The sequence below is a fragment of the Artibeus jamaicensis genome, unplaced genomic scaffold (assembly GCF_021234435.1).
Source record: "Artibeus jamaicensis isolate MK-2021 breed Jamaican fruit bat unplaced genomic scaffold, CSHL_Jam_final scaffold_474, whole genome shotgun sequence".
Classification (NCBI taxonomy): Eukaryota; Metazoa; Chordata; class Mammalia; order Chiroptera; family Phyllostomidae; genus Artibeus; species Artibeus jamaicensis.
In genome coordinates, this window is record NW_026522046.1 from 37,924,357 (window position 1) to 37,951,781 (window position 27,425).

Sequence of the window (27,425 nt, forward strand, 5' to 3'; positions counted from 1 at the left end):
AAATATGTGTGAAGTGCTTGGTACACAGTAAATATATAGTAAATGTATTACTACAACGATGACGATGATTCCACTTCAGCTGTTGAGAACTTAGTTTGAACTCCTACATGTCCATTTATATTTTGGCTCAAAAAGTGTGTCTCTGATTTTGTCCTGGGAGAAGGTGTTGAAAGAAAATCACTATGGCTGTGAAGAATCAAAATATTTAAGACATTCCAGGTGTTAAAGATGGAGGCAAGGCTGATGGTGAAGTAGAAGGTCCGAAAGGGTTAAGAGAGATGTACCTTCTAATGATCATGACCTCTGACATCTGTGTGAACTGCACAGAGGACTGTTAAATAGCACTATGTCTGTCCCATTGGTGTTTATGCTCCCTGGTGGAATTAAAGTCATTTGTGTGCACGTCTTTCTCCCTCCTGCCATCACAGAGTGTGGGGACCGCTACCCACAGAGGCATGTGCCCCTAGCCTCTAGCACAGCATCAGACCTCATGGCCCCTCAACAGAAATGTGCAGACATTAATTTCAATTAAATCAATTCCTCCAATCTCAGAAGTATCGGGTGAAGAGAGACAAAGTCAAACATATTCCATTTCTATTTATTTGTTATGACCGTGGTCTAAGTTGGAGAAAAAGAGAAAGAATTCTAGCTTATGAAAGTAATCATGATGGTAACTCAGTTTTATAGAGACTTTTGCAGTCTGGAGCCCATGTCCAGAAGAGAATTCAAGTAGTGACGATAAGATAGTGGCTGTTGGTGCTTGAGGGAACATAATAACTCTTATCTTTCTTACCACACGTTGTAATATAGTGAGTATGACATCCCCACTTCCAATCTCGGGTGGTTCCTGAAGCACTTACGTGTGCACAGCGATCATAACTTGTAATGTGTTTCACCTGTACAATCGCCTGGCATTTCTGGTTCCGGGTTTTGTTTGTTTTCTTTTGAATATTCATTATCACATAGCAAGCAGCTAAGGTCAAGAGGTTCAACAGAAACTAACACCATGACTCTTCATTTCTTTAAAAGATACCATTCAAAAGCACCGAATGTGACCTTATTTAGAAAGAGGGTTGTTCCAGACATAATTAGTTAAGATGAGATCATACAGCATTGGGGTGGGCCCCACACTCAGCGAATGGTGACCTTACGAGACATAGATAAAGACACACACACAGAGGGAAGATGGACATGTGAGGGTGGAGATCAGAGTGATGTAGCAGCTACAAACCGAGGCAGGCCACAGATTGCTGGCAGCCACTAGAAGCTGGAAGAGACAAGAAAGGATTCTTCCCTGATGCCCTCAGAAGGACTGTGACCTTATTGACACTTGGCTTTTAGACTTCTGGCCTCCAAGATATGAGAGAATACATTTTTGTTATTTTGAGCCAAAAGGAAAAAACAAAACCCCAAAAAACTAAAGCATTTTTTGTTTGTTTTTTTTTTTACAAAGGGACATTTCTTGAAAGGAGAGAACTATTTTGTTGGTGGGAGAAGTAAAGAGAATGTAACTGAGTGTATGCCAGTTGTCTTTTAAGGCAGCAAATGAATTAAGTATCTCCTGCATTTGAAAAGGGAATTCAGCGATGGCTCAGATCTACCAGGTGAACAATCTCACTTCTGCTGCCCAGAGGTCTAAGAAAGGGGGGAAAGGGATGGGGGCGCAAGTGGTTCATTCATGCCCTGCATAGTTCACTCACCAAAGAGATGAAGATTTGGAAGAACTGCGATGCCAGGAAATGTGTTGTTATGCACAAAAGCCCCGACTATGAACTTCCCTTACAATTAGGTCAAAAAGAAAGTCAAAAGTGCAAACATTTCTACAAAGTGGTGAAGGCAAGAGGAGGCAGTTGACTCAGCTCCCTGGAGTGAGTGTTAGTTTGAAACTTCCAGAAGCATTTTGTTCTTTGACACATTGGAAGTCAACACAGGCATTACTGGACTCATTGCTCCAGAAGTGTTCCCTTGAAAAGAAGCTCGTGGAGGAGCAATAACACGTTCAATGAAGAAAATACCTTCCCGGACATTCATTCATCCATGAGATGGGTAAGCAAACACGAGGATTTAAGGAGGCCAAGGGCAAACTGACTCATCTACTTTTGTGGCAACGGAGCATATTTTGGGATTAAGACTCACTTGTTTTTCTGTTCTGTCGTTTCCCAACACTAAGGGACTTGAATGAGAACTCCATTAATGTTTATTGACATTCCGTTAACAAGAATATAAGACGTGGTTAAATTCTTTTTTTTTCTTTCAAAAATGTCCACAAATACTTTGTACTAAGATGATATTTTTAACGTGTGGGTTGTCAATATTTTCTTGACACCCAGGTAAGGTAGAATGCTTTATACTTTTTCTTCATGTTTCTGCTGAAACATTAAACATAAACTTTCATCCTCCACAAAGCAGGGAATCTCAAGCATTTTAGGGTCCCTTTACTCCTTTAATATTATTGAGGATGTGAAAAATCTTTGGTTTATCTCAATATGTGATCGTATCTGTTGGTAGCTACCATAATAGTAAATAGAACTCAAAGAAGTATTTATTTATTCACTTAGTAATAATATTAATCTTCTACATGCTAATGTAGGCAATATATTTTTTAGAAACAAACTATTATGAATTTAAAAAATATTTTAAAATAGACATCTATTTTAATGAATTTCATTGTTCTATGCTCAAGTGTTAATTTGTAGAGGTGACTGAGTGATGTCACAGAAAGATCAATGGCATTGAAAAAAAATTTGGTTCACTCACTCACAGGTGCCCTAGAAATGACAGTCACAGCTAAACTCACGGGACCGCAGGAGGAACAGCAGGTGTTAGTCTGGAGCAGAAGCGTGGGAGCCTTTACATCATGGCCTTTATTGGGGTTTTCACAGTAAAGGTACAAGGCAGTGCGGGGTAAACAGTTTAGGACTATCTAGTTTGGATGATACCGATGGACTTAGGGATGCAGATGTGGTCCCTAGCTGTCTGGTACCTGGCCCTGGAATGCGTAAGGAAGAGGAATATTGCCACCTGTGATGCGCAGGCCAGACAGAGGAGGTGAGGCCTCAGGCTGGCGTGTTTGCCTGTCACAGGCTTGCTCCCCAGCTGAAGCCCTTTCTATCTCTAAGAACTGGCTAGCGCTAGGAGGAGTAGTCTCTTTCCAACCAGAATAGTTTATTAAGATGTCAAAACATCATAATATGCAGAAAATAAAAAATGTAGACAATATACCCAACCAACTGCATACCGTTGAAAATAGTGATTAGGAAGAAAGCACTGAAGCTTTCCTTTGGAGTGCATCTGTCTTAGTACATCTGGAGTACTTAGTACATAGTACTTAGTACCATGACAGAAATTGGGTGGCTTATAAACACCAAGCATTTACTTCCCTCAGTTCTGCAGGTTAGCACCCAAGATCAGGGTGCCAGTGAAGCTGAATAAGAGCCCTCTCCTGGGTCATCACCTTCCTGTTGTCCTCATATGGTGGAAGAAGGGGCTGGGAAGCACTGGGAGGCACTTTATAAGGGCGCATCCCATTTATTAGGGCTTCACACTCAGGGCCTAATCACCTCCCAAAGGCCCCATCTCCTAATAGCATCACCTGGAGCATTGTGACTTTAATGTACAGATTTGGGGAGGATACCTTCCTGCAGACCCCAGCAGCATCAGGGGGCAGCAAACCGAAAGAGCTGGTAAGTGACATTAGCATTAATGGGGAAGGGTCCAACAGAGTGGGGAACAGAGAGATTGGTAGAGAGCAGGTCCAAGAAGAGAAAATATTCCATAGGTTTTCAGAATTCATCAGATCACAAGTTTATTCTGAGTATCAATATGAACTAATAGAAATAATTTTTACTTAGATGAATTAGAATGCAACTTTCTAACATGAAGTTTATCTTAATGGTCACCAGAGTGAGGCAAACCCAAATAAGCACTTTATAAATTTTTTGTCAGCAAAATAAACATATAACAGAAAATAGTGCATTAATATATTTAAAAGACTCATGGAAAATCATCGTAGGCCTTGAGTTTTATTCTTTTTATAGTACTTTCCAGAATGAGGTAAAAAAGACATTTTTAAAAATCTCCAAGACTAAGAAATTTTCTCATCAACCAGTAGGGCTTTATATAGAAACTGTGAAAAGATAAAAATTAGCAAGAAGGCAAGTCAGCACAGAGGAAAGGCATGAGATTCAAGATAAAATAATGAATGCAAGACCCACGTGACATGTTAATTAATATTTTGAATTTCAGCATAAATAAAAAAAACATGTTGCATGCTGTTGGTTAAAGCATTTATCTACAATAACAAAATGAGGGAGATTATTATGAACTTTAACTTAAGAGCCTGAAAGAACTGTCAGGGGCCAAAGATGGAATAATTTATAACACTATAAATACTGTGCTACTGGATTATAACCCAAAGCATATAATAATTATCCAAGAGTATATACTGATGTAAATAATATATTATTGAATAAATGAATACAATGGGGCAACTTTTCATACAAATTCCTGATAATATGTCAGTACTTTCTCCCTTAAGGAAATGAAGTTTAGCTCTTAATGCTTTGATTATATGTTTCACTTAATGATTTGCATCCAGTGAGTTTGGATGCAAACTCAATAGAGTTTGGAAAGGGGGCAAATACCTCTATAGTAGAGAAATTCTACAAACACTACCTTGCCAGGTGATCCAGGTTAACAATGCCAGTGATAAGTCATGTTCATAACACGTCCCCTTGATGTGATGTGATGTGAGCAGTATGACTTTTCATCTTTCACGCCCATCGTATTCCTCCCAGACGCCTACAACCTCAGTGCACCATGAGAAAAATCACACTGGGAAAAGGGGAGACTAATGTTGCCCAGAACTTAGAGAGGAGAGGAAAGGAAGGGAAGTTTTAGAGAAGCCCAGAAGGCTTTACAGTGAAACAGAAATGAAAAAATAGTAAGAGAAAGTGAGGTGGATTTGGGCCCCGGCAGAGGGACGGAGAGAACTAGTGAAGTTGTGAAACTTTAACAGTGAAGACAGAAGAGACAGAAGATTGTCAGGAAAGGTACGGCAACATCCAGGTAGGGTTTAACTCTAATGTTAAAAAGAGAAAATCGCCCAGGCAAAGCTGAAGGGAAAGCGGAAATAAACAGATTTTGTGAATGGTGATGATATTTTAGTTTAGGAAACTGAATTGAAGTTTGAGTGTGTTTACATGGCCCAGATCTTAGACTAAGCAACTAAGACAGGGCATTCTAGGAAGGGTCATGCATGAAGCTAAATGGAAATAACTCTCCTTTTGATTTTTTAGAGTGATGCATGATGTTGTAAAGAAGGGAAAGCTGTAGCATGTATATTTGCCACATGGGCCCAGATCCCTGTTTCCTCCAAAATGGAAGCTTGGAAAAGATGCTTTGACCAGATAGGGATGTGGCAAGAGGGAATTCCTAGAAAGTGCTGCAAGTCAAGGTCAAGGACTGCATATTTTGCATCAAAGAGTTTACTCTTTCCCTGAGTTTTCTCACGCCCTAAGAACTTCAATGAGGCACTTGTTTTAACTACAGGTGGTTCCTCACTTACAGCAATTTGACTTATAATGATTCATTTGCTCAGTGCTCTGCCAATTACTCAGAGGCCTGGCAGGAGGCCATGAACTGGCTCTGTGTGCTTCCCAACATCACAAACACTGGGGACCCTATGGCCTGGGTCCTTGACTTCAAGTGGCCTCCTGGCAGCTGGTACGGCTCTCTCTGCCAGAGTCCTTTTTGGCTCTTAGTCTGAGACATTCCCTGTCAATAATCAATAATAATACTGGTAATGTAGGATACATATGTAAAGCTTTACTATTCACTTTTGTGCACATGCTCTTTCATTTTGTACCAATTTGGGCCAATAACCAAATATTTGCTGAGCACTTACTATGCAACAGTTACTAGAGTAGTCCCTTTGGACAGATGAGCCTATTGAATCCTTTAACAATCCTACGGTGAAGACATCATAAGTTGTATATAAATTGTAGGTTGCTTATAGGCACACTGAAGTTTTGAAAATAATGTGTAAGGTAGACAAAACCAAAGAGATAGTATGTGGCAGAGCTGGCATTAATTCAAGTCTTACAACTCTGCATCTTCTTCCTTCTGTATAGTGCTGTCCCTCCTCAGGGGGCCCTTGGCCTCCAGTTTCCTGGAGCTTGAGGTGGTCCTTGTCAAGAACAACTCTTGGTGATTCTGCTGGGATGTCATTCAGAGCTGCAAAGGGACTGCCTTCTGAGATCAGCTTGCTGACTACAAAAAAACCCCCAGAAAACAAAAGCAACCCTTGAAGATTCTTATTACCTTGGTGAGTTTTCATGATCTGAGATCTGATCTTTAGGTTGCAGATAAAAAAAAACGGGGCCTTTCATCTCCCTAGCTCACTCTTTTTTCCGAGCCGACAACCTTCCTTGATAAGTAATTTCTTTGACATATTAAATTTACCGATAAAGCTGGCACCTGCTTTAGTCCTAGAAACATTTTTGTCCCCTCTCATCGCATGTTGAGGCCAGTGAAAGGGTCAATGAGAGTAATCTCTTGTCCTGACTACAGTAGACATGTATGTATTCTTCATAAAGATGTATTGGTCATTACTTGAATTAAGTAACATTTATAAATGTTGAGAAAACATGGTGAAATTACCATCCAAAAGTATATCTTGCCAGGCAATTATAATTTTTGTGTACCTTATTCCAGTCTTTAATTTTACAATTGCATTTTTTTAATCCTCACCTGAAGACATTTTTTTCATTGCTTTTTTTTTTTTTTTTTTTTTTGGAGAGTGAGGCAGGGAGAGAGAGAAACAGAGGTGCAGGAAAGATGGGGCAGACGGTTGCCCTCTGTACGCACCCGACAGAGAGCAGAGCTCCCCACTTAGGTTTGTGTCCTGGCCAGAAATGGAACCCGCAACCTTTCAGTTATGAGATGATGGTCTAAACAACTGACCCACACTGGCCGGGCCCTCAGTTGTATTTTTTTCTCATATAGATTCTTTTTAAATGGGATAAGGCTTAGAGTTTAAAAAATTATGCCTATGATTCCAGACCCACTAGTTCCTGTCTGCAGAAGAAACTATTTCAAAGTGTTTAGCTGATCCTTTTGCTATTTACTTCCATGTTGTTAGGTAGTATGTTAACAATGTTATTTCTTGATTTACCAGTTTGAATCACCACTCAATGACTTTATATGTTAACTCAATCTCTTATGCAGCACCCCATCCATTTTTCTTTCCATATGTACCAAATAGAGTTAAACAAAACTGGTTGAGATAGAGATAAAAATCAGTAGCTTGTGAAAGTCATGTTTCCCCACTACTTAAGAAGCAAGTTTGTTGGCAGAGAGCATAAAAAGAGAGAAGACGACATTGGAGGTTTGAGCAGAGAGCCATGTGAGACAGGGTGGTCCAGGAGACAGGAGAGTGGGGGAAGACAGTGGTTAACCAGTTCCTTGCTTGTGTTTTTGAGAAGGTAGGGAGAGGACAAAGATACTTGTCATCAATTTTGTATGCTTATGAGAACCACAGAAATTACTTTAGAAAAAAATCTATTATTTAAAAAATGCATGTGACTATGCCATGAGTTTTCATTTAGCTTAAATATTATGGTGAAGTGCATCCCTTGGTTAAAAATAAATAAATAAATTTCAATTCCAAAGAAGTGATAGCTCTAGTTAAAGTAAGCACGTTCTCCTTTACTTGCCTCCTTCAAGCCAACTAAAGGCAATGCCCATAGGTATGCAATAGAAAAATTATGTTTTTTTCCAAATAGCTAAATCTGGGTCAAACCTTCTCCCAAATAAATATTTTGATTATTTAGGGATCTCAAGTGGTGTTTTTATGAGGTAGTTTACTGTGCTGGGAATAGCATGGCTTTCAGGTTGAAGAATCGCATGTTTAGTTTGAATCTCAACTCTGCCAGGTACATTTCCTCATCTACTAAAAAACCTAATAATATTTTTCTCATCCATTAAAGTGAGAAAATTACCAGTTTCCCCACCTATTACAATAACATTTCCGTTTCAGCAATGTTGGGCAGAGTAGAAGTCCTTTTTATATAGTACCAGGTACTTTGGAAGCCTTTAATTATTAGGAATGGCTTTGCTGCAGAATTACAGATTAGCAATGCTGTGGAGTATTCTCCAAGAAGTTACGGTGAAGTTACTCTGCTCAGGATAAGAACAGGACCACTTTATACCCGTGAAACAAACCATTCACAGTGCAAGATGGATGTCAAATACCCTGTACATAATTCTTGCTGTGGAAAGTTTCTCCATTATTTCAATGTATCTTCTTTTGAACTGAGACATCAAATTTGTGAGGTGTTTGTATGTAGCCATGGCCTTTATTAGGAAGCATTGGGAATTCACTGGTAATTGATATAAAGGAATCACCGTGCCCATGAACTAAGAATAATGCTGGCTTTCAAGCAGAAAAGCAAAATAATCATTGTTTGTTGTATGCTGCCTTTTTATACAATGGACACATAGGTGGGAATAAAAAGAGGAGTATTCTGGTTTATTGCCTAGGCTGTTATATTTTTTAGTTGTGTTTGGATTATATATGAATGTAATAAGTACCTCGCAGCATATCAATATATCAATGTTTGTCCCGTATGAGTTAATACATTACAAATGCAATTGTTTTTAAACTTCTAGGTTAACTTTGAGCCTAAACTTTTAATGAAGTGCTATGCTGAGTGTCTCATGTTTTACCTGTAAACATATTGGAGCATACACACCAATGACCCAACATACATTTTTACACAGTGATAAAGTCTAAAAAATGAACATAGGAGGAGAGGGAAGAAGAGAGGCATGTGGTATGTCATGTACCCTTAAAGCCAAAACACGTCAAAGTCTCTCCACCACTGAGAAGTTTCCAAGTTTCATTTGTATTCAAGGAGACAGACCATTCTTATTGACAGCTGGTTTACTCCTTGTTTTAACAAGTCTTTACAGTCCTTATTTCCGCAATGTACTACCCTCCAAAATCGCACCTCTTCACATATTATCTCCCTTTTCTGCACTGCCGCACTACTAATAAATCAATCATTTATGTATAAATGAAAATAAACACAAAAAATTAAACACTCCCTGAATGACTTGCTTCCGTCCTAACCCTTCTTGTATTGCTTGACCTTATTAAGGTCCTGGAATTACCCCAAGCTGAACATCACTAGACCAGAGACTGGACACAGTAGGTGGATGGTAAATATTTATTAAGTGAATGAATGAATTGTGTAAACAGCCCTCAGGTTCTTCCTATAATTTTTTTCAGTTAATGGCATTGGCTTTCATTCATCTGTTGCAGAAAAAAATACCTGTGGATTCTTCCTTATTCCGGACACTTATTTGGTCAGAAGTCCAGGCATTGACCTAAAAAATAACCCTGAATTCATTTTCCTCTTTCTGTAACTTTTGTCATATTGTCCCACTGGGTTGTTGCCATTGTTTTTAACTGATCTTTTCTCTGTCTCATGAACCTCTGTTGATTTACTACATTAAATCTTCCCTTTCTTACATGAATAAATCTACATGTTTTAGTACCTTATAAAAGGCCATCAACAATGAGGTCTCAGATCATCTTACTACTTCATTACTATTCTTTTATCCATTCCATACTCCAGTCAAAGAGAATTTCTTTCTATTTCTAAACATCCCTTTACTTGATTTCATTTCCCCTTTACCTTTTATTTCTGGCCTTTGTTAGTTTAACAACCTTCTTATTTTTCTAGGTAATATGTATTTAACCTGTAATTATAGCAAAAAATTATGATATGCACCTTGACTCAAGGAGAAACTTATCTTTTTTCTTTTGTGTACCTACCATGGACAATAAAGGATGATAAATCATAAATTCTTAATTGGGCAGGTCATGGTGGGTAGTTGCGCTGTGGGGTCTTAGTGAAAGGTTTCTAAGCCAGCCCTGCCCATTGCTCTTGTGCATCTAGGTTAACACACCTTTGAAGTGTCTCCTTTCAGACCCCTCCTTCTAAAAGATGACCACCCTCAAGGGAGCACAGAGTCTTAACTATGCTGTAATCTGATCCCCACCTGGCTTTCTCCCACCTTCCCATAATCTTCCTTACCTTCTCCCCTTAATTTTAAATACACAAAAGAAACTGCAAGTTGTCATTCTCAAGAGCATTTTAGGTCTTGCTGCTAGCATATGTCATCAGCTTGGCTCCAATAAACTACAGGGTTGGACATTTCTTATGTAGATGCACTGTTATTGCAAGGGGTTGTAATTACCCTTAACATCACTCGGCTCTCATGTGACTGTGATAATCTCTGTGGAAGAATCCTCATTCTACTCTTTTCTGTACCTACATTACCTCCCCGTGGCTTTGTTTTTGAAGAAAAATGTTCACAAACTCCATAGCTTAAAACAACTGAACTTCTTTTCTCAATTTTGAAGGCCGAAAATCCAAATTAGTATCACAAGGCCAAAATCAAAGTGTCAGTGTGGTTGTGCTTCTTCTGGGCACTTTGGGAGATGATCTGTTCATCGTCTCTCCCAGGTTCTGGTGGTTGCCAGCATCTCTTCCTCTGTAGCTATATCACCCCAATCTCTGGCCTTAGTTCCTTTGGCTTCTCTTCTGTCGTAGTCAAAACTCTGTCTCCCTTTTGTAAGGATGTGAGTGAATGAATGGATTTAGATAATATAGGGTCATCTCCTCATCTCAAGATCCTTAGTTTAATTACATCAGCAAATATTTATTTTCTTGTTTCCTAAATAAGGTAACATTCACAGTTTCTAGGACATAGGAGCTGATTGATATCTCTGGGGACCACTATTCAATTCATGTCTATACCAAACACAAAATACACTCACACCATCCTGTCATTTCCAAAAGTCTAAATGCATTACAGTATCAACTCAAGTCCAAAGTCTCATTTAAATATCATTAGAGTCAAAGTTCCAAATCTCGTTACCTAAATCATGTAAGAACAAATAGATGAGACTTTGGGTATGATCCATCCTGAAGCAAAAACGTTTTTCATACATGGGCCAATGAAACTAGAAAACAAATGACCTCTTCATAAAGTATAATGGTGGGTTAGACATAGTATAACAGTTACAGAAATTCCCATCCTGAAAGGAGAAAATGGAGGGCAGAAGGGCATCACTAGTTTTATGCAAAGTTGAAATCCTGTAGGGCAAATTCCAGTAGGTTTCAGGGCCTGGGGATGATCCTCTGTGGTTCCACTCGTCTCCATACCCACTGCCCCATCCTCTACACCTGTTACTGAACAGAAGGGGGGTCCTTCTGTGACTGAGCAGCAAGTGAGGTCTGGGTGCCGCTGCCACCCTCTAGGCAAAATTCCAGAGGCAGACGTTTGGTGAAAAAGGAAAGGAGTCTTTATTCAAAAGCTACGCAATTTTGGAACACAACTTTCCACATGCATTGGTCACATCAACCTATCAATTAAAGCTGAAACCTTAACTCTTGAGCTCTGGCTTTAATCACTTAAGTCTATTAATTAAGGCTAAAATCTCTAACTCTTAAGTTCCCCTATCATTCCCTTAATTACCTTATTTCTATAAGAAATTTTAATTACCCTATTTCTATGAGAAATACGTTTTCTAGTTTTTTTTTTACAAAATATTTTATTTATTTCTTTTTCAAGAGAGGGGAAGGGAAGGAGAAAGAGTGGGAGAGAAATATCAGTGTATGGTTGCCTCTTATGCGTCCCCTGCTGGGAACTGGCCTGCAACCCAGGCATGTGCCCTGACTGGGAGTCAAACTGCGATACTCTGATTCACAGGCCTGCAACTCAATCCACTGAGCTATGCCAGCCAGGGCCGTTTTCTAGTTTTTAATTACCTTATTTTTATAAGATTAGTTTACAAACTAAAACTACGTAAGATACAAAACCTACATAATTTTGGAAGAATGGCAGGCTTCCGCCTTCAGAGCCTGTCCCCTCTACAACATCCAGAGCAAAATAACCCTGCCACTCTCTGCCAGGCCAGACCAGTCTCTAGGCTGCGCCCAGGGTTACTTTTTTCATTTAAGATACTGTGCTTTGGAAAACACAGGTGGCTGCTGCACGATCATCCGGGAAGCTCCCCGAGGAAGACAAAGAGAGCGAGTCACTGCCCTCCTTCTGTTTAAACCTTCTGGCCCATCATTCCATGTGCTGTGAGGTGTCCAGCGTCTCAGCCAATCCCATCTTACACCGGCAGGTCTGCACCTCCCCCGGTGTCTCTGCCCAAGGGTAGGGAGCTCTGTCCCACCAGCCTGTCCACCATCTCTCTGCATCGCATCCCTGGCAGCTGACTAGTTTTATCCACCGGTTTCCTGCTTCCACAAGTTTGGGACTCTGACAACCTTCTTTTCTTTTCTCCCGTCTCTTTCACTTTCAAAGCACGCTGACAGTTTTTTGCTGATATAAATGCTTTTAAAAATGGTGTGTCTTCCCAGTGTGTGTCATGGGGACTCGTTTTATTAGACAAAGGTGTCCTCCAAAGATCTTTCCTGTGTGATTCCACCTCTGTTCCCACCTGATGCTGAGATGGCGGAGGAGATCCATGAAACGCACACCTGTTCTCTTCGGCACGAGCGCAGAACATACTTTCCTAGTAATGAATTTCTAAAATGTAGCTTTTTTTTTTGCAATCTGGATAGGCTGAGAATGTTTCCACTATTGGTTCCTTTTTAAAAATAGTTTTCTCCTCAATTAACTCACATTTTATTATAAGCAAAAGGAAAAAAAGTTCATCTCAACACTTTGCTCTAAATCTGCTCAGCTAAAAATGCAAGTTAATGGCTTACAAATTCTGCTTTCCACACAACTATAGGGTATGATTCAGCTCAATTTACTGCCATTATATAACAAGAATAGCCTTTCCATAAGTTTCCAATGACATGTTTCTGATCTTCTTCTGAACTTTACCAGAAATGCCTTTAACATCTATAGTTTTCTACCAGCAGTTGGTTAAAGGCAATTTTGACTTATCCTATTGTGTGTCTCAAAATCTTTCCACCTTCTACCCATTACCTAACTTCATACTTCTACATATTTACTTATTTGTTACAGTAGTACCCCACTGCTTGGTAATAAAATCTGGGACAGTTAAGTTTCCACCAGGGAAGCAGAGTAAATAGAATATATATATTAGGCTATGTATTGCAAGGAGCTAGCTTATGCAGTCTTGGGGATTGGCTTTATGAATTAAAAATCCATAAGGCAGCCTTTCAAGAAAGGCAGGCTAAACTTCCAAGCACAATCTGAAGCTTCAGTCCACAGACAGGATTCATCTTTCAAGAATGTCTCAGTTCTACCCTTAAGACCTTTCCACTGATTAGATGGGGTCCACCCACAGTATTATTAAAAATAATGTCCTTTACCTAGTTCAGCTGACTTTCATCACCTCTGCAAATATACTCACAGAAACTCCTAGATCACTGTTTGATTGAATGACAGCATTATAGCCTAGTCCAGTGGACATGCAAAACTGACCATTATAGTATCCTAGTAGCTAGGATAGGTTCTAACTTACAGCAGGCTCTCATTTCAGTTAGGCTAAATTAACAAATGATGATGTCTCAGTCTCTGAGCCATAATTCTGCTATACTCGACTTTCCATGGAGTTTGAATTCTATGGTTAGTTTCTTGAATAATGTCGTCACTAACGTACTCCAGCCTCAATGAGCATGCCATTTCCTAGTCTTGACTTACATTCCTGCACAATTTCCCCTTCCTAATCTTTTTTAAAATTTTTATTTATTTATCTTTAGAAGGGAAGGGAAGGAGAGAAGGAGAGAAATATCAATAGAGAAGAGAAGTATGGTTGCTTCTGGTGCATCCCCTGCTGGGAACTGGCCCCTGCTGGGAACTGGCCTGCAACCCAGGCATGTGCCCTGAAGGGAAATCGAACCGCTATCTTTTGGTTCGCAGGCCCGTGCTCAATCCACTGAGCTACACCAGCCAGGGCCATCCCATTCCTAATCTTGACTTACATTCACAATGCCTTCAATAGTCATATAAAAAATAATGATTAGGAGAGGAAAGGGGCTAATATTGAGCTTCAAATACTTAATAGGTGTAAAGACATAAATTTTGAAAACAATTATTTTACTTTTTGGCTCATTAAAAATGTATTTTTAAAAATTATCCCACCTTAGTTTATTTTACATCTTTTTCACTTCTGTTTTTTTTTTAACTACCTCCCAGAATCAGAGGTCTGAGAGGTATGTGGTGATAAAGATTTCCTGTTTTCCAGATTCTCCTAAAACACTTCCAGTAAGTCCAGTTGAAGTTAAATCCCCAAATTCCTCAGGATAGCAGATAATCTTGAGTTAATATCTTAATGTACTACAAGTACTCCACATACCTTTGCCATCCAATCAGAGTTGAAATGCCACTTTGAAAATTAAAAAAATAAAATACATGCTATGTCTTTTAGTTCCCCTGTTTGCCAGGAGTTACCAAGGATAACTTGTGGGGACTTGGCTTGTCCGCTGAAATTTTGTTGGGGTCCATCAGTACATTTCACCAGGACTAGACGCTGTGACACATTGAAAAGTTAGCACCCTTTGCTATTTTTTCACTAACTCAAGCTCTCAGTTTTGACTAAATAAGTTTCTTAAATGTGAACATTATCATCTTTGATAAAGCAAATGAAAGTTATACATGAGATGAGTAGTTTATTCTACTCATTGAATCTCAGCTTCTAAACTCACGTAAATCAATTATGTTTGCCATCTATTCAGATCTCCCTCAGAGTATAAGTAGTTGTTAAATGAGTAAGTTTTTATTGTTCTTAGCATTTCCCAAAAGCCTCAGTTTTTCTGCTAACTTTCTTTAGTAACTTTTCAATGGTAATTTGTCACTAGGAACCACTGCTTACCTCTTTTATGCTTCTGTTTGGCAAATGTTCCTGTACCTAACAGTGTTTAGCTCAGATTTATGACTTGACTTAAGCACATCACATTTTCTTCTCCACGGACATAATTTTTAATTACTTCGAACTTCCCTTCTGATATGTCACCCACTCTCATAACACTTCCTCCCTCCCAGAGTTCCTGTTCCTGGGATCGTTCTTTACTCTTTTCTGAACTTTTTGAAATCCTGGCCACAAAACCTAGAATTTATGTTTGAGGAGGTAGGCTGCCAAGCGGTATGGGTAGACTAAGCTGTTAAAACTTACAATTTCAGATTGGGTCAACTACTCAAGGAGTTCTTGATCTTGTTTGGTGTGAACATTGGAGTCAGGTACATTCTGTGCAATATTTTAATCTGAATTTCCGTTAAATTGACTGGACAAATGCCAAACCATGTGTTGTTCATGATTTGTTTTTCCACCCTACCTCCTCCACTGTTACCCACATTCATCTGACCGTAAAAGGCCTTCTAACTGGGGCAAACCCATCCGTGTTTGGGTTCCTCAAATGTTTTAAGCTATTTTTCCAACTGTTGGGGTTTGGCAAACTCTGGTCAGCATTTTGCCAAGATGGTTATTTTTTCTTTTTAATTTTAAAACCAGAGTGTATTTCCAGGGAAATGCAGTCCATATGTTTCTTATTTATTTATATGTACATAACTCATAAAAATAGTTTCTAGTAATTATTCTATATTCACAATATCTGTATGCTATTGGTCAACCATGCCTTGGTCAATCCAGAAATCTTTCCCCTTTTGTATTTTAACAGAAGAAAAAAATTTCCAGCAAATTCGAAACACAGATGGATTAGAAAATTGAAAGATTGTCAAAATGTATTTTTCATTCCTCTTATTACCCTTAACAGAAGTGAATGTTGCCCGTTTGCCTAATTCAACAAAAAGTTAGGGCCCATCAAACAACAAACGAGTAACAGATGTAAACAGTGTGTTAGAAATAAATCTGGAACGAGTTCTTTATATTGTGTTCTCAATTGCTAGACTCATTTACTTTGGAACTTGTCTCCATTTCCACTCCTCGAGAGAGACTTTTTCCAGAAACAGACACAATGCTAGTCCTCAAGTAGAATTCACTGGGATTCTTTTCATTTTTTCACATACACTAAAAATTCAGACTTGAAGTTAAGTCTTAGTGTCTAAAGCTACTAGCACTTGTAGTAAGTGTTGACATTTCTTTCTCTTTCACCTTAATTTCTCCTATCACCATTCACTTTAACTTTTGTCCGATCGTGCGTCACGATCACTCAAAGTCTCTTTTTACAGGAGACAACACATTTGATGATGATGATTCCAGGAAGCTTTCATAAAGGGACTGTTTGCAACTGAGTGGGCAAGGTGTGGGGAATCAAGGGACAGTGCGTGGGAACTTGGGATAATTACAGTGATAGCAGTTGGGCATGTCTGGCAGAAAAAATGTGGGATTCATTTCCATAATCTGGGAAGGAGAGAGTCTATAGGCCAGGTCACCTGGGGAAGACGGGCAGTGATCTTAACCTGAGGAATATAACCAGGGTGAGGAATCCCCGCAGGAAGACAACTTCAGAGGTAAATATCTTCAGTGTACCTCCCTTCCTGTTTTGACCAGAGCCAACAGAAGCCAGAGGGCAATGATGACCATTAATATAGTTCATACAGGTTAGTCTTTCAGGAGAGATGGTACAGTGGGAAAGGATGAGAAATGGATTTGGGTGAAAAACAGAATTATCTGGGACATATTGAAAGGGCCATCCGAAATTCCTGTTTAGTGGAAGCAGAAAGCGGCTGCAGTATTGACTAAACTTACTGGGCTGGATGGCTGTAGGTGACTTCAACACCTATATAACTCAAGGACTTCTAATACATCTCTCAGATCTTGCTGGTTGGTATTTCCTATTGCATGTGGACAATGAACATATTATAAGATCAGAGTAATCTCATGTCCCTAGTTGAGAATGGGGACCATAAGTACTGTCCTGCTTGAGGGCACAGCCTTCAAAGAATATATTCAGTTTTCATCCAAACCTCTTTGGACCACAGTCCTCAGATCCAGTTATTGCATGCGTCACTCATGCCCCATTCATTCACACATGACCATTAAGAGAACATCGTCTGAAGAAAGAGCAGAGGATAATGAGTTCACCACTCAAGTGCAAATTTTGGTTTGGTTCTCAGAAAACCCATTTAACCTTTCTTAAGCCTTATTAATGTCATCCACCCCTTTATTTTAAATTTTATTTTTTAATCACTCAAAGTCTATATACCCTTTTACTTTTCATTTTTGAAACTAAAATATGTTAGAGGTAAAAATGCTTTGCAAACTACAAAACCGATCGCCACTGCTTCCCAATTCTGGCTCATTCGACCCATCCACGCAGTTTAAAAAATAATGTAAATGTCTGGATTCCAATGACAAATTTTCTGGCTTAGTGAGTGTAGGGTGGTTTCTTGTGCTTTGTGTTTGTAAAATTCCATGCTGGTTTCCACGTATGGGGAGGGCAGCTGAGAATCAGTTCCATCAAACTGAAATGGTTGCTTCAAGGGCAACACAATGCACACACTCTCTGCCTCTCAGTCCCTGCTTTTTTGTTTCTAAATATTATATGCCCCAGTCATATTTATGATTTTTTTAGAGCTATGTGCTACTGAAGAAATGAGGGAGACAAAGAGCACTGGCCTGATTTAAAGGTCAAATTATCCTTTTTTTCCTACACAGTGATTTTCAAATTGTGTTCTGTAAAACTCTAGTTTCAACAAAGCTGCTTCTGATTTTCAATTAATGTTTGATTTAAATTTTACTTATATATTTTATTCTTTTTATTTTTATTGTCGACACTATTGCAGATGACCCCGTTCTCTCCCCTTTTGTCCATTCTTCCTACGTCCTAGTCCCCACTCCCCATTAGCTCTGCTATCGCCCCTCTGTTGTCTGTGTCTATGGGTGATGCATATGGGTTCTTTGGCTAATCCTCTCATCTTCATTCATCCAGTGCCCCACTCCTCCCTCCTCTCTGACAGCTTCCAGTCTGTTTCATGTATCTGTATTATATTTCAAATGGGTCAAGGCCCCCAACAAAAAGTACCATTACCTTTAAATTCAGGTATCTATGAATATTGCATCATAATTCACATTTATACATACATCCCCAATCAATGTATTATTGTAATAAATGTTTTAGTTTTGCACTATTTTTAATAAATCAGCGTCATAGATTTGTGCTAAAGTAAAATATTGGAAGAAATACTTTTTTGATACTTGTAATCAGAAAGAAAGACCAGGGGCATCTACTCAGTAGATGATTGCATCATAGCTTAATTTCACTTGTTATGAAAATAATGAGTAATCTCATAATCTCTCAATATGGCAATTTGGTAGTAATTGCAAGCATTTGTTATGGGTACAGCATGTCAATATGAGACTTTAAGCAATTCAGCTTTGAAACAGAAATTTATCACTGTGAATTTTTTCAATGATTTGAATTGGTTTAAGGTGTCCTCAGATCACAATAAGGTGGGGCAAAAAAGCCCCCAACACCCACCATTTCTCTACTACCTCTATATAACTCCCTCCATTTTGAAATAAATTTGCAGCTTGATCAGAATCCTTTGTCTTGCTGCCATTCTTCCCTCCTTCCCCCCCCTTCCCGAGGCAGTAAGGTACTAACAAACCAGTGACATTTCAACAGCTGATGTGGGTCCCATATTTGCTCAAAAACTGTGTGTGTCTATGTTTTCTCAGAAACATTACAGAGAAATAAAGCTTACTGATGTTCATATAAACTGGAAACAGGAAACATGCTTAAACTTTTTTGTTACTCAGAGTTCCATTTTCTTATTGATTCACTCTGTTATAAATTTCAACTTCCCAAACAAATCCATACCAATAAATATTACTTTGATATGATCACTAATTGTTGTAGATCAGTGTCCACAGAAATCATGTTCTTTAGTAGGCTAAAAAGGATAAAGATATGTTACAAGTTGGCTGGTCGAGCCTTGGTGACTGTAACTGCATTTTTCTTTTCTGAAATAAGTCCTCTACTTTACCATTTCTGTCTCAGGGCCGTTTAGCTTCCAATCCATTTTAATTCATTTGTTTCTCCACATGTGATACAGGTTCTCTATTTATTTCTTCAGGCAATTCAGTTTCCTGATAGAGAGGGTGGCTGCGCTGGTTCACTGATTTATTAATTTAGTCATTCATCACTTGCTATGAACCAAGTACTTTTCTGCACATTTGATATAAAAATAACAAAAAGGATTTTAGAGATTCTTGTATTCAATCATTATACTTCAGTGGTTAACATCTTTCTCTTCCAATAGCCTTTTAGGTTTTTGTTGTTGTCATTTCTACTTTATTGTTCTTTTCTTTCTTTCTTAATTTACCTTCAGGATATCCAATCTGCATTACTTTCCCAAGCCATCCAATAATATTTCTTTAGAAGGAGAATTAAGATGGAGATACCTGTGAAAGAGACTGTTGACAGTGTGGTCTCAGAAAAAATTGTTAAGGGGATAAGGAAAATAGAACGGGCTGGGGGAGAAGCTAGAGAAGCATGTTGTTCAGGAAAAGTCTGGACTGATCCTCAGGAAACTCTGAAACATGAGTCACATCACAGAGGCTCTCCCACCAGAGGTAAGGTGGGTGACCTGTGAGACCCTTTGACCCTATGAGGCAACCCCCTGAGTAGAGAGGTTTACCTTGCACTCATGTTTGAGTGAGTCAGTCCCAGTCTCCTGTGGTCATCTTCTGGGAACAGGTGCCAGTGTGAACTGTCAGCAGCAAACTCCCACAGCTTCTGACGGATGAATACAGTGGCTCAGTCCAAGGAACCTGACTTATGTTGTAAATGTTTTAGGAAGTGGATACATTTCATTTTGTAGTAGGAATTGGATTTTTTAAGATGGATAGGTAATTGGTAGAAGCCAAATGATACATGTCATGTAACAAAGCACTTGAAATTTGGGCTCAGAGATAAATATCATCATAGGAAAACATCAACTTTCCATGGTCAGTTTGCTCCTAAAACCATTCTCATCTCTATGAAGTAGAGCCAAATTGTGTAATTATAGCATGAAGATGACTCATGTGTCTAGGGCTATAAGGGTTACCATGACTTTATCCCTGGCAGTAAATGGGCATCTAATCACTGGGAGCAACTACCAGGCCCCATGTGCAGCACCCGCATTACTCTAGCATCAGCCACCGGGAATTATAAAAGAATAATGCAGTCACCATGACAAACTATACATTGTTGCATTCTGTGAAAGTACAGAAAGCCTAAAAATGATGAGGGTGTTTAGTATGTCTTTTCACATTCCTGGAGTATCCTCATGAATCTTCAGGAATTAATAGCTTTCTTATGACTCCAATGCTTTATCCATATATTGGAACACCTTAGAAATTCACCATTCTGCTATTCTCTGATTACCAAACCAAGTCCTCATGAAGTATGAGCCAAAAAACTGAGGCCACAAGTCGTAAACACTGACTGGAATGCTAAGGTTGCCCCGCCCCCCAACGAACGATTTTATAGAGTTATTTCTAAATTCTACCTATTGGTCCAAATCAATAGTCTACTATATGTGAAGTATTAGAACAAGTTTCAGTTGGATCTTTATAAGCTTCCACCTTGACCTGACCGACCAGTGAAAACTTCATCAAGACTAAATAATGAAGAAAAAAATGTTGGTAAATTCCAATCACTGCTAAGATGCCATGAACTCTTGCCTCTGGAACAACATATTAAAGGGAATAACCAAATTGTCCAAAATATATCCTACCGGGCCAAGATACACTGTTGGACCAAGGTGCCACTGAGACCAAACCACATCCACCATGTCATTTCAATGCCAAAAAGACCACAAACAGAAGTCAGACGCCTGACTAGTGGCTCAACAACAGCACCAGACTCCACAAATCTTCAATGAATGCACAAAGGAATAAGTAAGTTTAAGCCACTAGGCCCAACCCATAAGCCTTTACTCTTGGCAATACCAAAAAGAGATGTCTTTCAGCCTCTCCTGGCACCAGACCTTTAGACTAAATGGATGTGGATGCACTTAGTGTTGCAATGATCTGTGCCCCACCTTCCCCTCCAACCAGGCTCAGGGTAAGGGTTGGCAGGAACCCAAGACCTTTGCCCTAGTTCTTGCCAAGTCCATGTCCAAGGAAACTCTGCTTGCTCTTCCTTTTAAGAGAATTCGAATTCTAGGATCCTAGTCTCCCTAATAATAATGGCTTCCTTTCTAAGTAATTAATTTTGGACTCAATTTTGGATTCACTGTTTCCACAAATTGTTGTATCACGAGTCTCGGATCTGAGGAAAAACATATCTGAGATGTGTGATTTTCACTGTCTTCTTTTCTGTGGAAGAGATGGGACCTGGGACAGTACCTGTTTGGCAGGCTTCCCAAATTATCTCTTGAGGGCTATTCATAGTAGTTCTGAAAGAAGTTGTTCTCTAGCAAATGAAAACTCCACTAACCAATTCCCCAGGAAACAACAGCATAGAGGTTCCACTGATGTGCCACACACAGTGTGGAGCTAAAACGGTGAATCCAGAATGGACCTTGTCTGTAATCAGCCCACAGTCATGTGCAGAGGTAGGAAAGGCACCTAAAACATGCCCCGCTGTTGGGAACCGCCCTGGCTGGTTTCAGAAGCTGTAACCTCCCCATGACTAAGGCTGAGTCAGTGACTTTTGGACCATAAGCCACTACACAGACAAAGCTTATCTCCCTGGCAGGGGCACCACTTTGGTTCCTTTATCTTCACCCTGCCTGGCCCCCAGTGCTTGATCAATTAGTCAAAGACATGTAAGATTCTTCAAGGGGGGAGTGACCTAAGACAGGCACGATCACGGGGAGGCTCCAGGGAAGGACTTGGGGGCCTATAGCAAAAGGGGGTGATGGACCCTCGTCCCTCAGGTTTGACTTAGCCTGAGTCCTCATTCTACCTGCAAGAAGTCTCCTAATTTCTTGGTTGCCTTACTTCCCCTGCCCGATTCAAGCCTGAAACAATTACAGAAGGTGGTGCAGCCCTGTGCTGGAAAGGGCGGGTTCCCCAGGTGATCAGGCCTAAGAAAGAATATGTAAAATCCTGTGAAACCTGCTTTCCTAAGAATTCTCTCAATTAAATGATAAGGGTCTGAGCTGGAAATGAGTTTGATTCCCAAAGTTTTGTAGCCCTTTAGCTAACAGACCCTGACTCAGAATAAGCCTTAGTAGTTCTTTGTATGTTACCTATTGTTTGATCTTTACTGCCTGACAATAACTAATGAGCTTTACCTGTATTCCTATGCAAAATGAACCTAATAAAGGCCCACTGAGGAAAAGGCTCTTGGTCCTTCTTCTTTGAGAGCTTGGTCACCTTTCTTCCCCAAGCAGATCATGTCTTGGTAGACTTATTCTCATCCGTGGAAGATGGGGGACTCTGTGGGCAAAGCTCCCCCACACCCTGCAGATCAATCCCAGTGTCAGCTGCAGGTGAGCATCCAATGCAATGGGAAACAAAAGGAAAAAAATGATATTGCTTTAGCTAGCAGGATCAAGAAAGGCTTTATAAGAGAAGATATCAAATAGTTTTTAGAAAGATTCTTGGTCTAATTCTCTTGTAAGAGTTTCTTATGAACATCAGAATCTTTCCCCTAGCACGATTTTCATGAAAGGGGCAGTGATCCCTAGGACAGAAAAATGAAGAAGACCCCAAACCCTGTACCTGGCCCTGGCATAGTCACGACCTATGAATACCCAAGCAGGTGGGCTTCTCCGATAGAGTAATTGGTTATATGACCAATTAGTCCTTTTCTCTGTCTGGACAAAGCTTCCCTCTGCTGCTCCTGGGAACTAGTATCTGAGATCCCGCCCTCTCTCCCTGTCCTGCACTGGACAGCTATCTCCTTGACAGATGGCTTGATTTAAGCCATTATAAATTTGTTAAATCCCATCAGTAATAGTTTCATAGGGGAGACCAGTAAGCCAGGCTACTCCAGGCCATAATTATCCCTCAAACCCATCCTTAATCAGCTTAACATCGGTGGACTGAGAAACTCATCAGAAACTCTGGGTCATTTGCCACAAAGAGTTGAGTATTATTAAATATGTACAGTAGATCCTGAAACCTCCTCACCTTAGAAGTCTGAAACTCTGAGCCTGTACACAGAAACCTGAATTTTAACAAATCCCTTGTTAAATTTTATCTACACTGACAGTTTGAGAACCTCTGCTTTATCTCATGAACATTATCAAATGGCAATCAGTGATGTATGCTTGGGTGAGTTGATTGACTGATTTGTGCTGTCCTGTTGGGGCCATGCTGGCTGTGACCATGATACACCAGAACTGTGAGAGTACAATGCTTTGCCAGTGTAAGTGATAATTACCAAATAAACCAGTGTCTCTTCATTATATTTACCTACTTTTCTGAGGACTGACACCTCCGCCAAAGTTTCTCTTAAAAACTAAATGTATGTAATCGTTCACACAATCTGTCAATTCCCAAGGATGCTACTGAGGAGTACAAATAGTCCTAATAAAAATATAAAGGGGAAAATTTTATTTGTTTTGCCTCTTCTTTTGGTTACTATAACACATGGCCCTCAACTTGACTCTCTTAGGTTCGCCGCTCCTGGAGTTTAGGCCATTATGGTGTTTTTCAGGATGAAAAATTTTATTTCTGTTACTCTTTTTCTGGCTGGAAATGTTTTTCCAACAGGAAGTCCCCTTTCCATGATGCCAAGTATTTAACCTGATAAAGAACACTCCCTAGAAATATTGGACTTTTTTCTCACTTTTTTGTCTTCTATCCCTTCTCTTCTTTTCTTTACTTCTTTTGTTCTTTTTGGATAATGTTCTTGTTTCTTAACTTTCTGGTAGTTTTCACACTCAGAGCCACGGCACGCTTTTATGGGGCTGTTTTGGAGATGAAGCACTTTCTGGCAGTCTTACCAGGGCTGAGCCTTGCAGTTCTGCCACCAGTAGCCCAAAGAAGGCAAGAGCACTGCTCAAAGCTGGCATATATGAAAGACGGGAGGGACCCCCAGGGCACGGGCTCACGGCTGTCCTCGGAGCTGAGGGCTCCCGGCTCCCAGAAGACCTGAGAATGGAGGTTTTGGAAGCACAGGGCTTGGGGCCTGGCTCTTCTTCTAAGATGTTGGAAAAACAAATTTTCTTTTACTTCTAAAATAATCATTTTTCTTAAAAAAAATAAGGATCATAACACTTATTCTAAGGTTGTCCTAAGGATTAAATGAGGTGTTCAGAACAGTCTCTGGAACACACAAAAAAAGTTGGAAAGCTATTTTTATTCTTGTGAAAAACGCATAAAAAATAAATTCACAGAAATAAAATCAACTTGACTCCCACCAATGCAGGACCTTTAAAGTATGACTTGCTAGGAAAACAAAGTTTTAACGTCAACAAATAGTAGTTTTGTCATAGCTTTGAAATATAACTTAGTACTTATCTAAATTTGGATCATATTCTAATATGTTAAATATCCATAGTCATGTATGAATGGTTTATAAAGCGATTCCTGTGAACATAATAGTAAGTCGTTTATTTGGGGGGGCGACAATGCTACTTCCAAGAAGAATTTCAAAATGCAAACAAAAATTATGTACCTTCTGTACCCTCTCCTCGTGCTGAACTTTTCTAGTTATGCTAATGGAGTATTGTTCAAACACTGAGCATTTTATGGAAGAGGAGCATACTTTTATGATGTTGAATTTTTGACAACATAAAATCCTCTATGTATGCCTTTCCTCTCCCACATTCTTCAGATCATATTAAAACATTGGATTTCAGAACCATCTAGAAATACCACGTACTTATACTCAAATACAAGTAGCCAATGAAATAGTTCCATTTCTATCAAAAATTCCATAGACTAGAAGTTGACAGCACTTAGTAATGAACCTGTTTTTATCACTGAGAAACATTTCCACAGTAACAAGTTTCTAGTTAAGTTCACTTCAAATTTATGAATACCTTATTTTTAAAGAGTGGAATATTCAACTGAAAGTTGTAAAATTATTGAATTAACCAAAATTATTACAATACAGATCATATTTTGACATCCTACTATAAGAATCAAATGGGCAAATTCTACAGCTAATTATGGTCATTAAGTACCTACTATCTGCTTGACACTTTATATGTATTATAATATTCAACTTCAGCAATATAGCTAAGAAATAAGTCTTCTTATTCTCATTATGCATTTAACAACTGATCTGTTTAGGGCAGGGGTGTCAAACTCATATTCACTGGAGGCCACATCAGCCTTGCAGTTGCCTTCAAAGGGCAAAATGTAATTTAGGACTGTACAGATGTAACTACTCCTTAACTAGGGGTAAGGAGGTCTACATTCGGCCCTTTGAAGGCAACTGTGAGGCTGATACGGCCCCCGGTGAAAATGAGTTTGACACTGCTAGTCTAGGGTCATGCTTGTAGTGAATATCAAAATTGCTACTGGAACCCCATTCCTTCTGTTGATAAAATGAGGCTGTACCTCCAGCCAGGTGAGATGGAGCCAGGCCGGGGAATAGTTTCAGAATGGGGTTTTACAGAAGGGGCCTACACCAAATATTCTTTCACCAGTGATTACGATGCTTAAAGTTTCTCCGGAGGACATATATTTCTGTGAGTCTTAAGGGATTTTGACCCATTTAGACTCTCATACTGAAATCCAAGTGCACTCAAGGTTAAGATGCCAGAGCTTTTGTGAAGTGGAGGAAAAATTATGCTGAATGGGCAAATGAGAGCAAAGATGAAAACGTGTTGCTTTTGCTACTTAGAAATTATGCCTTTTTGGTTGTCATTTCTGCCCTTGCTATGCAGCTTTTAAAACCTGGAATTTGAAGAACAAAATATTTTGCTAAGGGAATGATTTGTAACATTCGTGTTTTGGAAGAGCAGGCAGATACTCCCTTTGGTGGAGTGTCTTAAAAGTGGTGGGAAGTCGGCCTTAGGAACCGTCAACAGCAAACAGATGGCGCTGGCTTGTAAAAGCCACATGAACCTGGAAGTCTGCTCTGTCTCTCACTCATGCACAAACACATTGCTGGTCCGCTGGGTTACAGTAAAGCCTGCAATTATTTTAAACGGAAGGGTCCTGTTACAATTGCAGGGGTTATGAATACATACGAGCTTATGTATTCATGTACATACGTCAGTGTGAGTTTGGGATCTGGAAAAATGCTTTTATTTACAAATTTATTTGGTACACTGGCAAAATAGAAGAGTGGAAACATAAACTAATTATTTGGATGATTCAAGTTAAAGTGATGCTCTTATTTCAAACGTACAATTATTTCAAAGTAAAGAGGCAATTGACTTAATCCCAAATTCTTTCATCTGTAGACGTTTGCCATATATGGACTCAATGACCCATTATTGTTTTTCGAGTGAATTATCAGCCCCATAATAGATGGTCACATAAACATTCATCAGTAGCAAAAGATATTGAAAAACAATCAGACTTCATTCAATTTCTTCAATAATAGTGATCTTTTGTTTTAAATTGAAACAATTCCCAATGGACAGACTTTAATGCAACCATTCACAGATACAACCATTCTGTAAACATCTTGATTTGGTTAAAAATAAATATTATGAAATGTACAGAGAAGTTGCAAGGATAGAATGAAGAATTATTTAACCCTTAACCATTTTCCAATAAATAGCTATTTGATGCCTTATCACCTCTAAGTATTTTCGTGTATCATTTCAACAAAGAAATTGACCTACATAAGTACAAGACAATCATCATATCAGGAAATTGACACTGGCATGGGACTACAGTCTAAGCCTCAGTTGTCCCAACAATGTCCTTTATGGCAAAAGGAACCACACCAGGGTCACAATTGCATTTGGTTGTGGTGTCTCTTAAATTTCTGAAAGAGAATCTCAGTCTTTTCTTGATTTTTATGATGTTGGCACATTTAAAAGTTATAGAGCTTTTTTGTGTGTGCATGTTGTGGACGACTAACCATACTTTCCTCATTTCAGTTTGTCTGATATTTTTTCCTGATTAGATTCAGATTTTGCATCTTTGGCAGAAATTCTACACAAAGTATCATTTACTCTTTTCATTTGTCTTTATCAGAAAGGACATGATCAAAACTTATTTCCATACCAGTGATGTTAACTTTAATCATTTAAGGAGATGATTAATCATTTAAGGTGATGGCTGTCAAGTTTCTTCATTATAAAGTTTTTCTTTTTTTTTGTAATTAAAAATGTTTTTTACTTGTTGTGGGAGGTACTTTGACATTATGTAAATATTCCATTCCTCACAAAGTTTTTACTCACATTTTTAGCATCTATTGATGTTCCTTGAATAAAGTATTTGTTATTTCCATGATTGCCAAATGGTAGCTTTCAAATTCCACCTCTTCTAAATTACTAGTTGTCACTCTATTGTTAGAGAAAGTGTCCTTTTGTTCCAGATTCTTGGTTTTCCCTTTGAGTTGAAGATGGCAAATTCTTTTCCTAAGCCTTGCAGTGGACTGCTGTTATGAAGG

General features: G+C 39.1%; 1 long non-coding RNA gene across 1 annotated transcript; it reads left to right on the forward strand.

Moving 5' to 3' along the window:
* Window positions 1-1,928: 1,928 nt before the first annotated feature.
* On the forward strand, window positions 1,929-27,425 carry LOC119056725 (uncharacterized). The gene is made up of 3 exons (XR_005083935.2): window positions 1,929-2,046; window positions 6,132-6,325; window positions 27,351-27,425. It is a non-coding gene; the product is annotated as an uncharacterized LOC119056725 (long non-coding RNA).